We start from the raw sequence: 18,094 nt of genomic DNA on the forward strand, positions 1-18,094 counted from the left end.
GAGCAAGCACAAAAACCCGGAGGCAGGAGTATGTCCAAAATCATTAAGGCACAAGAGAGTATGAAGTTGGAGTGGAATCAGTTAAGGGAAAAGTAACAGATGAAACTGGAGAGATGATGATACTTGGGGACAAGCATCAAGGATATGTGAGGATTCCCTAGGGAAATGGTGCCAGGGGAGGGACAGAGCCACTCCTTAGGCATTCTCAGTTCTGCAAGGGCCACCAGGTGTTCTGTAATGCTACACCAAAATTCAGAAATAGTTTCTTAAAGGTTAATCACAATTTAGAGAGTGAAGCCAATCAGTGAATTTTTAAAACCCAGTTACATTAAAATCATTGTTCTTTCTTATGTCCTGAATGGACAATTTAACTATTCATGATTTAATAAAAGTCATACATAGGTCATTTGGAAAATATAGGTTTACTGAGTTTAAAACTTTTTTTTTTTAGTTGTCAATGGGCCTTTATTTAATTTATTTATTTATATGCTGTGTGAGGATTTAACCCAGGGCCTCATACATGCCAGGAAAGCGCTCCACCACAGAGCCACAACCCCAGCCCCAGGTTTACTGAGTTTTGTAGAACGTCCAAACATGAACACAGTTCATTGTATAAGATTGGAAAGCCACACTCATTAATATCTTTGCTGCTCTCATCTGAAGGGTTTTTTTCAAACTCAGTGACAGACATAAGTTTCCCAAAATTATAATTTTTGTTGGAAAGCTTAAATTTGTTATTGGCAACAATGTTGCAGAGGTATTCCTTGATTTGAGAGATTCATTCATTTTCAAGAAAATGTTTACATGTACCTGGGACTGCATGAAGACTTTTGTGGCTGCAAGTAATTTTGCCTTCACAGGTCCTTTTATTTAAAAAACAGGCAGCATTAGCATAAAGACAAATATACTAATATTACATAATAAAAATGTGCCTTGTGGAGAATTCAGCCCTGACACACACCTCAAATCTGAACAACCACAGTTTGTCAACCAGGCCCAACTTCTCCCTTAGAAATAATGCAGAGGCCTGCAGGACTTTATAAGGCCATGAAAATGCCTTGATTTCTTTTAAAATCAGAAGAAAATGAAGGTCACTTCTTTTTAATTGAAGAAAATATTTTAAATATAATATTAATATGTTTGTCTTTATACCAATGCAGTCATAAAATATAACATTCTATAGAGAATGGAGTCTGTGAAGGCAAAAGTGCTTATGGGCCCACAAAAGCAGCGTTTATTCCTGCGGTCAGTCCTTGTATCAGGTAGAAATGGTGTTCTGTCACACCTTTAGTCCTAGCGACTCTGGTGGCTGAGGCAGGAGGGTGGCAAGTTTGAGGCCAGCCTCAGCAGTTTAGTGAGAACTTGTCTCAAATTTAAAAATAAAAAGAACTGGGGATGTAGCTCAGTGGTAAAGTGCCCCTGGATTCAATCTCTAGGTAGGGAAAAAAAAAAAAAAAAAAAAAAAAAAAAAAAAACAAAAAACAAAAAACGGAGAAGAGAAAGAAAAGAAAAAGGTGTTCTGTGAAAGGCAGCTCACAACTCAGTGACCGCAGTGCTTTTCCTCAGGGCAGCTGTCCCAGTTGGGGATTGCAGAAGTGTTTTCCACTTGGTCACATAGAATAGTTTTAAATGGGTCCTGAATGGTTGAGATTTTTTTAATTAATATTTTTACTGTTTCATCAAGAACATTTTGAAACTTTTTTTTTCTGAGTGTTTAAAAATAAAGAACTATTTATTAGTACAGTCTGATGATGCTGCTGTTTTGTGGTAAGTCACCAGAATTTTATTCTGTTGCTGGCATCATTCATGTGAAGACCAATGGTGAAAATTCAAATAATGTCTTGGTGGTGTTACAAGATTAGTTTGACTTTACAAACCCCTGGAAAGGGTTTCAGTGATCTCTGGGGGTCTACAAACCATGTTTTGGAAACCACTCCTGATTGGAAGCAACATCCTGGAGCTGGATCATCATTTATTTAACCTACTCCTTATTGTCTCCTCTTCTAGCCCACCTGCTTCTCCTCCCCGACTGTCTCCAACTCTATCAGAAAGACTTGATGAACATCCTCAGAAATACATCCTGTGCACGTCTGGCGCTCTTAGAGATAAACTCTTAAGAGAATTACTAGATCAGAGATTCCTGTTAAAAGGCTCTGTTACAGGTGACCAAATGGCCCTCCAGGGAGGTCAGGAAGGTTTGGGCACATGGCAGGGCTAAACTTTCCTGGTTTCCCTGCCACCTACCACCCCACCCTTAGTGTTCAGTTTCCATGATTTGAGAGTTAAACCACGGAAGTGTCACTGTTTGCCTTGGTTTCTCTTGACTGTATGTGTGGAATAGCAGGGTGTCCCCAGTGAGTTCCTAAACTTTTGATGAGCTCATATCAAACCAAGAGGAGCACACCTGGGTGCCTGTGTGTGTGTGTGTGTGTGTGTGTGGGTGTGTGTGTGTAGGGAGGATGCAGGATCCCTGAAGAAAATCTGCAGGCAAACCTCTTGGACTTCTCTCTCACCAGGCTTGGACATGTCCGCCTAACAAATTGCTCCATTCCACAGAAAGGGTATGTTTGGCTTCTCTGGCAGCAAATGCCTCCATTCCTTCCCGGATGACTTCAGAGATAGCTTTTCTTTCTTTGATCTGCAACTGGCGGCAACATCTGACACTGTCGCTGATTTTCTGTAGTCTCCACCCCCTCCTGTGTTTGTTCAGCAGTTGAATGCCCTGCTTTAAAAGAAGTGCAGGTGGCTACTTACCCTTGATTAGGAATAACAAAAGGGCCAGCTGAGGTGCCGGTGGGAAGGAGGGGAGGGGCTCTAACACCTCTACCCATGCCTAAAGTCCTCCGTAGATTTAAATGTTTTCCGCCCCCTAACGTTAGAGCTCTGGTTAAAGGACTCTGGCTATGTTTAGAGCAGTGGTACTCAAAGTGTGGTCCACAAAGCACTTTCATATTATTAAGAAACCACTTTCATAATTGTATGAAAGCCTTACTTGCCTTTTTCACTGTGTCGGTATTTGTACTGATGATACAAGAGCAATGGTAGGTAAACTTGTTGGAACCTTAGCAGAATCAAGGAAGGGTCCCCAAACTGATTTTTCACCTCCCCGTTCCAGCCCCCATACACTTAGCTTCACTTAAAAGTTAAGAGTGTTCTTAATGATACTAAATTTTAAAATGTTAAAGCTTGTGTCTTCCACTATGAACTCGATCACTTTCCAATACCTAGAAACATTTTTGATAAGACAGGTGATAATATTAACTAATGTGATTTGGGAGTGTTATTTAAGTCTGTCAACATTTGGAAGATCTGCATAACTTTTCCAAATGATGAATGTATTTTCACAAAATCATCTAAAGGTAAAAGACCACTCAAAGTGTAAGATAGATCAATGGATTTTTTTTTTTTTTTTCAGTACTGCGGACTGAACCCAGGGTCATGTGAATGCTAGGCAAGTACTCTACCACTGAGCTATGTCTCTACCCCTTTTATTTTATTTTCAGACAGGGTGTCGCTAAGTTGGCCAGGCTGGCCTTGAATTTATGATCCTCCTATCTCCGCCTCCCAGGTAACTGGGATTACAGGTGTGAGCCACCACCCCAGCCATACCAGTGGATTTAATGTCACAGAGTATGAGAAGTTAGTGACCTGTTTTTTAGATTCTACATAACTGCTAACCTTTAAGAACTGGATATTTGTCAGGTTTTGGTATGGAATCCGAGAATGATATTCACAATTATCTGAAAAGATTATTATAACACTCCTTCACTGACTACATTAAAACAAAAACAAAACTTTTACATGGAAAAGAAAAATCAAAAGTCAAAATGATAAGCTAGAAAAAAATGGGCAAATGTAGTTCAGATAAAAATTATGTCCCTGTCTTATTCTGCTTTGGCCAGCATAATGAAATATCATAAACTGTATGACATTACATACAGAAATTAATAGAAATTAATTTTCTCACAGTCTTGGAAGCTGGACAGCCCAAGGTCAGGTCTTAGCAGGATTCAGTTCCTGGCCTGGGTTCTCTTCCCACTTGGACTTTGCAGCTTTGTGCTCCACCTGGCTGCGTGTGAGGGGAGCAAGAGTGCCCTCTGCTGTCTATTCTTGCAAGGACACTAATCCTACCTATTAGGGCCCCACCCTCATTACTTCATTTAAACTTAATTACCTCATGAAGGCCCCATTTCCAAATATAATCACATTGGGAGTTAGAGTTTCAATAATTAATTCTGGGGAGACAGAATTCAGCTCAAAGAAGTCCCTAACATATAATGAAAAAGTTTTTGAAAATTGAGAGGAAAAGATTTTTTAAATCTTATTGAAAGATTCACAAAACAGATGAACGATTAACAGGGAAAAAACATAAAATGGAACTTAAAATATAAAAAGATGTTGAAATTCACTCATAGGAGAAGTGCAAATAAAACCACACCTAGAAACCATTTCTCACTTACCATAACGGTGAAAGTTCAAAGCTTGAAACTACACCTATTGGCAAATGTGTAAGAAACAGGCACTCTCTATCTCTTACACAATATTAGTAAGAATATAAACTTCTTCAACTCTATGGAGAGAAATCTGACAATATTTAATAAAACTATCTTTGCATTTACCCTAAATCAAGTAAATAAACTTCTAGAATTTATCCTGAAGATACAGATGCATGAGGTTATTCAATGTCTTATTATTCAAAATCACAAAATATTGGCAACTACTTAAATACACAAAATAGGAAGTTGGTTGAATAGATGATGATGCATATACACAATGAATATTATTTACTGTGAAGAAGGATAATAGAGAGTGCTAAGAACTGATGTAAAGAAAATTCCACATCAGCGATATTGATAAGTGAAAAAAGCAAAGTACAAAGGAGCTTATATGTTTTGTGTAAGAAAGAAGGAAAGATAAGAAAACACGCGTATCTACTTATAGTACAGGAGGAACAAACTATAAAACATTGAAGATAGTTCCTAGTAAGGGATGAAGAGCTGAAAAATACAAGAGAAAGTGACACCTCTGAGCACAGGGTTTGTATACTTTCCACTTTGAGAGATACATTTCATATATTCAGGAACTAAAATTGCATCTGTAACAGGGTGGGGAGAAAATTCCTAAGTTGAAAAACAAACTAAAAACTAATGAACCCAATTGTCTTTCAAGCGAATATCATAATCCCGTTGAAGAGAAGAGAAGAAATAATTCAAGTAATTTGTGAACTCAGCATTTGGTACTTTCAACCTGTGTCAGGAATGAGGGTCAGAGAAGAATTACAAACAAATCTTGAATGATTTTTATTGAGTTTTTTTTTTTGGTAGCAGTTAGGATAAATCAATTTTGTATAATTTTAGATGTATTATTGGTTTCAGCAAATGAGTAAGTGCATTGCCATTATTGGGAACCAATATTATTATCACTGTGGAAGAAGGACCTAAAAATATAGAATGGAGAGAGGCCAGAGAGTACCATCTAGAGATGAATTTGAAAGGTAATAGTGTAGACTCACAATTTCTAAAATAGGTATATATAAGCATTTACACGTGTATGTGGATGTGTGTTTATATAAACACACAGACATACACAGACATACACATATATATACACATATGGGTGTATATACATGTAGAGTTTCTTAACTGTTTGCTGAAAGGACCAAAAAGGAGAAATACACCAGTATCAATGAGTACATCTAGCTCCTGGTCTTGGTTTCAAATATCATCACCCACTAAAAGGGGGTAGGGCTTCTGTAATCCCAGCAACTTGGAAAGTTGAGGCATGGGATTACAGTTTCAAGACCAGCCTGGGCAACTTAGGTCCTATCTCAAAATAAAATATGAAAAGGACTGGAGATGTAGCTCAGTGGTAGTGCACTCTTGAGTTTAATCCCCAGTACTGCAAACAAACAAACATCAGTTTGCAAGTTTTTCTGTGAATGTAAATTTTCAGCTCCATTAGGTAAATACCAAAGAGCAGAAATTGCTGGATTATATGGTAAGGGTATTTCTAATTTGTAAGAAACTGCCAAGTTGTCTTCTTGCGGATGTGCTGTGTTGCATTCTCATTAGCAACGAATGAGACTTCTGTTGATGCACATTCTTGATGTGGGCAAATGTCAGTGTTTTGGATTTTGGCTATTTTAATAGGTTTGTAGTAGTATCTTTTGGTTTTAGTTTCCATATGCATATATGGTACAGAACATCTGTTCATATGCTTATTTGTGATCTGTGTATGTTATTTAGTAGGGTGTCTGTTAAAAAATATATATATAATATATATATATATATATATATTCCAGTTGTTCGTTTCTTATTGCTGAGTGGTAGAATTTTTGTATATTTTGGATTGAAATCCTTTACCAGAAACCTCTTTTGCAAATATTTTCTCCTAATCTGTGGCTTATCCTGTCATTCTCTTGACAGTGTCTTCTGCAGAAAAGAAATTTTTAACTAAAAAATCATTTTTTCTTAGGAAAATGTAAAATGAATGTATTTTTATTTTAATTGGCTATTTTTAGTTATATATAACATTAGGATTCATTTTGACATAATTATAAAAGCATGGAATATAATTTGCTCTAATTCAGTCCCCAGTACTTCCCTTTTCCTTCTCCTCCTCCTTCCCCCGGTGTCTTTCCCTCCACTCTTCTGATCTTTCTGCTATTTACCCACAGCATTTTTTTAATTAGTGTCTTGTGGATATATATATTGGTGAAATTTACTGTACATAGAAATTCAGTTCAGATTCATTCCACTGTTCTTCCCTTATCCTGTCCCTCATCCCTCCCTGTCAATTTCCCTCCTCTACTCCACTGATCTTTGTTCTATTTTGATGGAACCCCTTTTCCTTCCTTCCTTCCTTCCTTCCTTCCTTCCTTCCTTCCTTCCTTCCTTCCTTCCTCAGTCCTCCCCTCCCTTCCCCTCTCCTCTCCTCTCCTCTCCTCTCCTCTTTCTCCCTCTCTCTCTTTCTTTCTTCTTCCTTATTTTGGACTAGCTTCCGCCTATCAGAGAAAACATTTGACACTAGACTGTAGGGGTCTGACTTATTTCACTTAAGCATGGTAATGAAGTTTAGCTTATAAATTATTTCTCCCATGAATAGTATCTCTGGTACTGTCATCTCCAAACCCAGGGTCATCTAGATTTTCTACTATGCCATCTTCCAGGAGTTTTATAGTTTTTTTTTTTACATTTAGGTTTGTAACCCTTTTAGTTAATTGTTATGAAGGGTACAGGGGTACAAGGTCTGTGTCTAGATTATTATTATTTTGGGGTGAACATCCAGTTGTTGCAGTTCCATTTGTTGAGTACCACTTTTCCTCCATTTATTACCTTAGTCCCTTTGTCTAAAAGCAGTTAACTATGTGGACCCATTCTGAGATCTCTATTCTCTTCCATTCATCTGTTTGTCTCTTCTTTTATTAATACCAACTGTACTACGAAGCTTTCTGGTAAGTCTTGAAGCTGGATTGTACCAGCACTCCAACTTGGTTCTCCTTCAGTATTTTGTTGGCCATTCTGGGTCTTTTGCCACTCCATATAATCTTTAGAATCAGTTTGCTGGTTGAAATAACTTGTGATTTTGATTTGGATTACTCTTACCCTGCACCCCCCTTTTAAATTTCCTGGAAGAATTTGCATTGGATTGTTATCAATTTCTTGTAAATTTGATAGAAATTGCTAGAAGAACCATCTAAGATTTGCTTGTTGGGAAGATTTTTAATTACAGGTTTTGTTTCATAGGTAAAAATTTTTTCCTAGGAATTCATTGTTTCAACTTTTCAAAGTCGTTGGCATTAAATTACTAATACTACTACACAATTTTCATCTTTAGTGTCCACAGAATCTGTTGCAATATGCCTCATTCTTATATTTCTGATTTTTTTTCAGTACTGGGAATTGAACCCAGGAGTGCTGTACCACTGAGTTACATTCCCAGGCCTTTTCATTTTTAATTTTTTATTTTGAGACAGGGTTTCATTAAGTTGCTGAGGCTGGACTTGAACTTGTGACCACACTGCTTCAGCTTTCACAGTTGCTGGGATTGCAGGTATGCACCACAGCTTATTTCTGATATTTTAGTGTATGTCTTTTCTATTTTTTTTTCTCGACCATTCTTGTTACTGATGGTCCATTTTATTAGTCTGCTGGAAGAAACAGCTTTGTTGATCATCTTTAATTATTGTTTCTTAATTCACTAATTTCTGTTTATTTTTTACTCAGTTTCTTCCATTGGGTGGGGTTCTAACTTTTAACTTTTTATTGAAGCATCACACACTTGCACAATAGTACACAAGTCATAATTATGTAGCTATGTTTATAAGTTGAGTATACCTGTGTAAACTGCACCTAGATCAAGAGACAGAACATTATCAGCATCCCATAAACTCCCCTTCAGTGCCCCATTTCAGTTTTTAGTTCCTAAGAATAGACATTATCCTGATTTCCAACACCGTAGATTCATTTCAACTGTTTTGAACTGTACTTAAATGGAACCGTACAATGTGGACTCCTTTGTATCTGGCTTCTTTTGCTCAATCTGTTATCCAAGATTCGTTCATGGTATGGCATATGACACCAGTTTATTCTGTTTATTCAATTGTATTCTATTGTTATATGTAAATATTTATATAATCAGAACTTATTAATCCAGTTTTTTTTTTTTCCTGTTATTGGGCATTGGATAGTTTCCAGTTTGGGGTTGTTATAAAAAATCACTGCTATGGACATTCTTGCACATGTCTTTCGAGAATGTATATATACATGTCGGTTGGAATGAAATTTGGGGGTCACAGTATATTATTGGTTGATTACAAAAAGGGCTTTAGTTATTCAACACTTTCTGTATCCAGTGCCCTTGCAACATAATGTAGCAGTTCCTTTTATCAAGAGGGAGCAGCTCCTGAAATCTGGGCTGTAATCTGGAAGTTGTGATTTGCTTCGGCTGCTGGAATATGATAGACGTTATGGTGTGCCAGTTCTGAGTACAGGCCTCAAGAGAATTTGCATTTCTGTTCTCTCTCTCTTGCTCCAATTTCTTTGTTATCACCACAAAAACATGCCTCACTAGCCTGAAACGAAACCTAGGCTGGCCTGCTGGTGTATGAGATTCCATGAGGAGTAGGGCAGTCATCTCAGCAGAGGCCCCAGAAATCTGAGAGTCCAAACAAGATAAGCAATGTTGCTTGACTGAGCCTTAGTTGAGCAGGGCACGAAGAAGCCATTTATGCCTGGTTGAGACCAGAAGAAAATCCCAGATGACCATATTTGTGGGGAAAAAAGTTTATTGTTTTATGCCTCTGAGGTTGTACAGTCTGTTGCAGAACCTAACTGGACAGCACGCAGTATGCATAGAACATGTGAATGTTCAGCTCTAGGAATTCTGCCAATGTTGCAAAGTGGTCTTGCCATTTCCTACTCCCACTGGGAGTATAGTTTGCTCTGCATCATCCACAAAATTTGATATTGTCTATCTTTTCCATTTTAACCATTGTGGTCAAGTCTATAGACCTCATATTATGGCTTTAATTTACATCTTCCTGAAGCAATCAAATTGAGGTTGAGCATCTTTTCATATATGTTTGTTGGTCATTTGAACATTCTCTTTTATGAAGTCCTTTTCAAGACTATTGCCATAGTTTCTATTGGGTGGTTTTTCTTCTGCTTATTGATTTGAAAAAGTTATATATTCTAGATACAGGTTCTTTGTAGTAATGCCAGTATCTTCTCTCACTCTTTGACTGGCCTTTGCCTCTTCCATTTCTTCATGTATGCATTTGTCTGATTTTTTATTTGAATTTTTTTATTGAGATTATTGTAGATGTAATTATTGTATTATGTTCAATTACAGGAATGAGTGAAGAAAGATACCTTCTAACTTTCCCCATTCCCCTATAATGGTAACATTTTGTAAAACTATAACATAATAGCATAATAATTAATGTCAAGCCAGTTGTGATAGCACACATCTTTAGTCCCAGCGAGTCAGAAGACTGAGACAGGAGGATCACCAGTCTCAGCAACTTAATGAGACCCTCAGTCTCTAAAATAAAAACCAAAAAGGAACTGGGGATGTAGCTCAGTGGAAGAGCACCCCTGGGTTAAATTCCCAGTATCAAAAAAAATATGTGTCAATATTGTATCATTAATGATGTATAGGGATCATTAATATAGTATAATATCAATATAAAACAGTTATTCTGATTTCCCTATTTAATTCTATTCATTTGTATGTTAAATTATATCAGTGTTTTCACCTGTGTGGGTTCCTTTATCTACTGCTATTGTCAAGGTACCTAACAGTTCCAACAACACAAGAACCTTTCATGTCCCTTTGCAATGAGAGCCCCTTCCCTCCCACCTTCCAACACATCTCTAACCCCTGGAAATCACTAATGTATCCTCTGTTTCTAAAGTTTTGTCATTTTAAAGTGTCATGTAAACAGAAACATACAGAATGTAACATCTCAGGACTGGCTTTTTTCACTTGGCATAATTACATGAAGACTCATCCCATCAATGTCAACATTGATAATTTGTCCTTTTAATTTCTGGGTAGTGCTTCTAGGTATGTATGCACTATGGGCTGCATAACTGTTCAACTGGTGAAGGACATCTGAGGTTATTCTAGTTTTTGTGTATTATGAAGCTGCTGTAAACATTATCCTACAGGTTTTTGTGTGCACATGTTTTCATTTCTCTGGGTTTAGTGACAAAGACTGCAAGTGCTGGGTTGTATGGAAGTAGCACATTTAGTTTTATAAGAAACTGCAAAACTGTTTTCTGGAGTGGCCATCTCTTTTTTATGTTCCCACTAGCAAAGCAACAGCAATCATTTCTCTGCATCCTCATCACCACTTAGTGTTGTTCCCATTTTTCATTTTAGTCATTTTGGCAGGTGTAGCAATATGTCATTGTGGTTTTAATTAGCATTGCCCTAATGTCCAATAATATTAAATATCTTTCATGTGCATATTGCCATCTGTGTATCCTCCTCTACAGTAAAATATCTGTTCATGTGTTTTGTCTATTTTCTAATCAAATTGTTTTTTATTGTTGAACTTTGAGGACTTTTTCTGTATTCTAAATACTAGTTTTTTTGTCAGATTTGTGGTTCACAAATATTTTCTCTGAGTATGCAGCTTGTCATTTCATCTCATTCACATGGATGAAGCATGATTTACTGATTTTTCCTTTTATGGATCATGCTTTTGAGTATAATAAGAATATTGTAGCCCTATAGCTCAAAGATTTTCTCATATTTTAAAAAGGTCTTTAATTTAATGTTCTACATATAAGTCTGTGATCCATTTTAAGTTAATTTTTGTATGAAATGTGAGACTTAGCTCAAAATTTTTCTTCCTCTTTTTCCTTTTTTCCTTTCCTCCTCTCCTCTCCTCTCCTCTCCTCTCCTCTCCTCCCCTCCCCTCCCCTCTCCTCCCCTCCCCTCTCCTCCCCTCCCCTCTCCTCCCCTCCCCTCTCCTCTCCTCTCCTCTCCTCTCCTCCCCTCCCCTCCCCTCCCCTCCCCTCTCCTCCCCTCCCCTCTCCTCCCCTCCCCTCTCCTCTCCTCTCCTCTCCTCTCCTCTCCTCTCTTCTCCTCTCCTCTCCTTTCCTCTCCCAGTGTGTATCCAGGGGCCTGAGTACCATTTGCTGAAAAGACCCTCCTTTCTCCACTGTATTAATTTAACACCTTTGTCAAAAACTCAGGCATATTGATGTGAGACTATTTCTGAGTTTTATTCCCTGTTTCATTGATTCATGTGTCTATCCCTCTCCCAAAATCAGTGTCTTGATTGCTGGAGCTATATATTAAGCCTTAATATCAGTAGAGTGATTTCTTCTGCTTTGTTCTTGTAAAGATTGTGTTAGCTATTTTCAGTCCTACGACTTTACTTTCTGTATAAATGTCAGAATAAGCTTGTCTAGATGTGAAAAAATCTTCACTGGGATTTTTGCTTTAAATCTATAAATCAATTTGGGGAAAATGGACATGTTTACAATGTTTCAGTCTATGAACAGGAATGTACTGTAGTTTAAATCTGGACTGTCCCCAAAAGACCCTTGTGTTTAAGACTTAGTTCCCAGTTGGTGGGGTTGGGGATATGGCTCAGTTGGTAGAGTGCTTGCCTAGCATGCGCAAGGCCCTGGGTTCAATTCCCAGCACCAAAAAAAAAAAAAAAAAAAAAAAAAAAGAAAGAAAAATGTGATACCCAGTTGGTGTTATTCGGAGGTGGTAGAAATTGAGAGGTGGGGCATAGTGGGAGGCCTCCTGAGTATTGGGTGTACACCCTTTAAGTGGATAATGGAATCCCAGCCCTTTCCTCTTCCTCTTTCTCTTTCTTGTCCCAACCATGAAGTAAATGGCTTTGCTCTGCCTTGTACTTCCCACCGTGAGGCACTGCCTCACCACAGGCCCAAAAGCAATGGGGCCAAATGACCATGGACTGGGATCTCCAAAACAGTGAGCCAAAATAAACCCTTTGTCTTTGTAAGTTGACTATGTCAGGTATTTGTTATAGTAACAGAAATCTGATTAACATAATTTGTCACCCATTTATTTAATTTATTAAAATTTATTTTTATATCTTTTTATCAGTTGATTGTGTTTGTTAGTAAGTAGAAATTCCTAATTTAATGTATTCAATTTATTCACTTTTTTCTTTTATGATTAACATGTTCTTTGTCCTATTTAAGAAAATTTTGCCTACCCTAAGGTTCTATGCTTTCTCCTAATAGTTTGACCAATCATTGATATTTGGGTAGGGTAAGAAGGTTATAGCAACCCAATACTCTTTTTATTTATTGTTTTTCTTTTTTGATACCAGGGATTAAACCCAGGAATACTTAACCACTGAGTTTAAACCCAGGAGTGCTTAACCACTGAGACACATCTCTAGCCCTTTTTTGCATTTTATTTAGAGTTAGGGTCTCACTGAATTGCTTAGGGCCTTGCTGAGTTGCTGAGGCTATCTTTGAACTCATAACCTTCCTGCCTCAACTTCTGACCTGCTGGGATTACAGGCATGTGCCTGTGTAACCCAATACTCTTAACCTAATGACATCAAAGAGTTCTCTAAGCAGCGAGTACTATATGAACTTAAATTGTAGAGGGTGTGAGCTGATGATTACTAGAAGTTTTCTTTCCTAGAGGGTTTTGCTGATTTGAGCTCAGACTAAACTTTGAACCTAACATATGCAGAGGGACTCTATTGGGGAATAAGAACCCAGCAAGGCTTCTGGTGGCTGCTCAGGACTCAATGGATAGATTGGATTCTTCCATATCTGAATTTTCCATGGGATGATTGCTAAGTTCTGAGGCTGTATGTTAGGCAAAGTATTTCTAAAAGGAAAAAAAAAAAATACTCAGAGCTGTTCAAGGAGGAGACTCTTTCTCAAAAACCCATCCAGTCTCAAAAAGCTTTAAGATGTTTGCCAGAGTTTGCAGCTGAATGAAGTGGGAGAATAACAAATTAAGCTCAGTACCTTAAAGAGCTGAAATGAATCTCCCATGCTGTTTCAGGTCAAGGGGACAGAGTCTCCAGACTGCAATGAAAACACAGGCAAATTTACCTTGTTTGACAGTCATAACATTGGTTACTTTGGGGTAACTGGAAGGACCCTGCTGACCATGTGTAAAATGTCATCAGCCATCTAAGATTTGTGCACTTCTATGTGTAAGTTAGACCTCAAATAAAAAAGGAAAACCAACTTTGAAAAAAGAAATAAAAGTAATTTATTTTTCACGTTTAAATTTTTTATACATCTAGAATACAAAAATATACAACATAAGATCAAAAAATAATTTTTCCTAACAGTTCTAGCACCAATTCATGAAAAATTATTTTTTTCCATTACACCATTATGTTACCTTAGCCCCAGTCAAGTGCCTGTGTATCTGTGGGTTTGTTTGTAGACTCTCTACTTGTCCTGGTTCTCTTGGGCTGTCATTAAAAAAAAAAAAAAAAATACAACAGCCAGGGTGTCTGAGACAACAGAGATTTATTTCTCACACTTCTGGATCCTCAAAAGCCCAAGGTCAAGGTATCAGCCAATCAGATCGCTGGGGAGAACTCTTTCTGGCTTGTAGACAGCCACTTTCCTACTGTAGCCTCACATGGAGAGAGAGCAGGGACAAGCTCTGTGACACCACATCTCATAAGGGCACTAATCCCTAGTGAGGGTCACCCCTTCACAACCTCTTCTAAGCTAATTACTTCCCAAAGGCTCCATCTCCAAATTCTACCACACTGCAGTTTACAGTTTCAACATATGAATTTTGGAGGAACACAAGTCTTTTTCATAGTTTTATTTTTCTATTCTTTTGCTAGTAATACATGTTCTTAAATACCATAGCTTTATAATAGGTCTTGATTTCGGTAGTATAAATTTTTCCATTTTGATTTTCTTCTTCATGATTGCCTTGGCTACTCTTGGCTAGAATTAGATCTATCCATCTCCCAAATAGATGGACATCTTTACAACATGGACTTTTCTGATCTATGAAATTTCTATAGTTTTTCCCCACCCCAATTCTATAATTTTGCTTAGAAATGTTTCATTTTAATTGACTTAATTGTTCTAGCTAAAATCTTCCATACAGTGTTAAATTGAAGTGATGATAATGGGTGTCTTTATCTCATTCTTAATCTCATCAAGAAAACTTTCAATATTTCACTATTAACTATGATGTTCACTGTGTTTTACAAATACTCTTTATTAAAGAAGGTCTCTTCTTGAATGACACTATGGCATTTGCCAGTAAATGGGTGGAGTTGGAGCATATCATGCTAAGCAAAATAGGTCAATCCTCAAAAACCAAAGTCTAAATGTTTTCTATGATATGCGGATGCTAACACAATCAGGGTGGGGGCACTAGGGAAGAATAGAGTTACTTTAGATTAGGTAGAGGGGAGTGAAGGGAGGGGAGAGGATTTGGGGATAGGAAGGACAGTACAATGAAACAGACATTATTACCTTATATAAACATATGACTGCAAGACTGCTGTGATTCTACAACATGTACAATCAGAAAAATGAGAAATTATACCCTATTTATGTGTGATATATCAAAGTGCATAAACACATTCTACTGTCATGTATAAATAATTAGAACAAATAAAAAATTTTTAAAAAGGTCTCAGTCTTAATGTACATTTTTTCCTTTTAATCAAAAATAGTTGTGGTGGCTGGGGATGTGACTCAATGACTGAGCATTTGCCTAGCATACACACAGCCCTGTGTTTGATACCAGCACACAAAAATAAATAAATAATATATATAAATAAATAAAATAAAATCAGAAGACTATTGAATTTTATTTGTTTTTCTGCACACATTGAGATGTCACATATTTTCTATTTTTTCTTTAGTGTCACTAATTTAATTGATAAATTTGTTAATATTAAACCACTATTGTAGAGTCAGATGCCAGAGGCTGTGGCTCTAATCCCACAGGCTGAGGCAGGAGGATTACAAGTTCAAAGCCAGACTTAGGTCCTTCCACGGGGCGATCCAAGATGGCAGACTAGAGGGTGACTGCATCTCCTGTTGCTCCAGAACCCAGGATTCAAGAAGGGGAGGCATTGAGAGACTCAGACTAACATAGAGCCACGGGTGAGTCTCCCCGACTGGGTGAAGCTCGGCCCGGGCGGCAGGCCCAGACAGGGGCGGCATCTCAGAGCAGGGCAGGGCAACTAGAGTCTTCCCCAGGCAGCACTGCTCCCTCCGGCGGTGGACTCCTTCCACGGCCAGCTTCTCGGAGCAGACCACCCAGTGAGAACCTTTCTGCACAGAGCCAGCTCCAAGTCAGGGAGCCAGCAGTGAGCTCCGGGCTGCAGGCAGCCTCTGGGACCAGGGCAGGGCAGCCAGAGACTCCTCCAAGCAGCCCTGCTGCCTTTGGCGGCAGGCTCCTTCCAAGACCAGCTTCTCAGGACAGACAGCCCAGTGAGAGCCTTTCTGCACAGAGCCAGCTCCAAGACCTGGAACCAGTAGCAGGCTAGGGGCAGGTTTCTTCGGAAACACTGCATTATCAAGTTACTCCAAGACTTCAGGCTACTGAAGGCTAGGAGGTGATATACTGGAAATCTACAGGGACACTATAAGCCAATAGAGGAAATCTGCAATATCTCAGAGTCCCACGATATTTGACCAATATGAGAAAACAAGGGTAGAAAATGTCCCAAACAAACCTAGATACTATATCAATGAAACTCAATGACAGCACAGCAGAAGAAATGTCAGAAAGGGAGTTCAGAATGCACGTAATTAAAACAATCAGGGAAGCAAATGAGGAGATGAAAGAGCAAATGCAGGCATTGAAGGAGGAGATGAAAGAGCAAATGCAGGCATTAAATGATCGCACCAATCAACAGTTAAAAGAGCAAATACGGGAAGCAAGAGATCATTAAATAAAAAGTTGGAGATACTGAAAAACAAACAAACAAACAGAAATCCTTGAAATGAAGGAAACAATAAATCAATTTAAAAACTCCATAGAAAGCGTAACCAATAGGATAGAACACCTGGAAGACAGAACCTCAGATATTGAAGACAAAATATTTAATCTTGAAAACAAAGTGGACCAAACAGAAAAGATGGTAAGAAATCATGAACAGAATCTACAAGAATTATGGGATATCATGAAAAGGCCAAATTTAACAATTATTGGGATTGAGGAAGGCTTAGAGAAACAAACCAAAGGAATGAACAATCTATTCATTGAAATAATATCAGAAAATTTCCCAAATCTGAAGAATGAAATGGAAAACCAAGTACAAGAGGCCTATAGGACTCCAAATATACAAAATTACAACAGACCCACACCAAGGCACATTATTATGAAAATACCTAACATACAAAATAAAGACAGAATTTTAAAGGCCACGAGAGAAAAGAATGAAATTACATTCAGGGGGAAACCAATAAGAATATCAGCAGATTTTTCAATCCAGACCCTAAAAGCTAGAAGGGCCTGGAACAACATTTACCAAGCCCTGAAAGAAAACAGATGCCAACCAAGAATCTTGTACCCAGCAAAACTTACTTTCAGATTTGATGATGAAATAAGATCCTTCCATGATAAACAAAAGCTAAAGGAATTTACAAAAAGAAAGCCGGCATTACAGAACATTCTCAGCAAAATATGCCATGAGGAAGAGATGAAAAACAATGATGCAAATCAGCAACGGGAGGAACTAGCCTAAAGAAATAGCCAAATAAAGGAGAAACCAAATCATGTCAAAAAAACAAAAATGAGTCAAATGACTGGAATACAAATCATAACACAATAATAACCCTGAATGTTAATGGCCTGAACTCATCAATCAAAAGACATAGACTGGCAGATTGGATTAAAAAGAAAAATCCAACAATATGCTGCCTGCAAGAGACACATCTCATAGAAAGAGATACCCATAGACTAAAGGTGAAAGGATGGGAAAAAACATACCATGCACACGGACACAGCAAAAAAGCTAGAGTATCCATCCTCATTTCAGATAATGTGGACTTCAAGCCAAAACTAGTCAGAAGGGATAAAGAAGGTCATTACATACTGCTTAAGGGAAGCATAAATCATCAAGACATAACAATCATAAATATCTATGCCCCGAACATTGGCTCATCCATGTATGTCAAACAAATCCTTCTCAATTCCAGAAATCAAATAGACCACAACACAATAAAACTAGGCGATTTTAACACACCTCTCTCACCGCTGGATAGATCGTCCAAACAAAAATTGAATAAAGAAACCATAGATCTCAATAACACAATCAACAATTTAGACTTAACTGACTTATATAGAATATACCATCCAACAAAGAACAAATACACTTTCTTCTCAGCAGCACATGGATCCTTCTCTAAAATAGACCATGTTTTATGCCACAAAGCTACTGTTAGCAAATACAAGAAGATAGAGATACTACCTTGTACTCTATCAGATCATAATGGATTGAAATTAGAAATAAATGACAGAATAAAAAACAGAAATTTCTCCAATACCTGGAGATTAATTAATACACTATTATATGATGAATGGATAACAGAAGACATCAGGAGGGAAATTAAAATATTCTTAGAAGTAAACGAGA

Source organism: Sciurus vulgaris, assembly GCF_902686455.1.
Source record: "Sciurus vulgaris genome assembly, chromosome: 6".
Taxonomy (NCBI): Eukaryota; Metazoa; Chordata; class Mammalia; order Rodentia; family Sciuridae; genus Sciurus; species Sciurus vulgaris.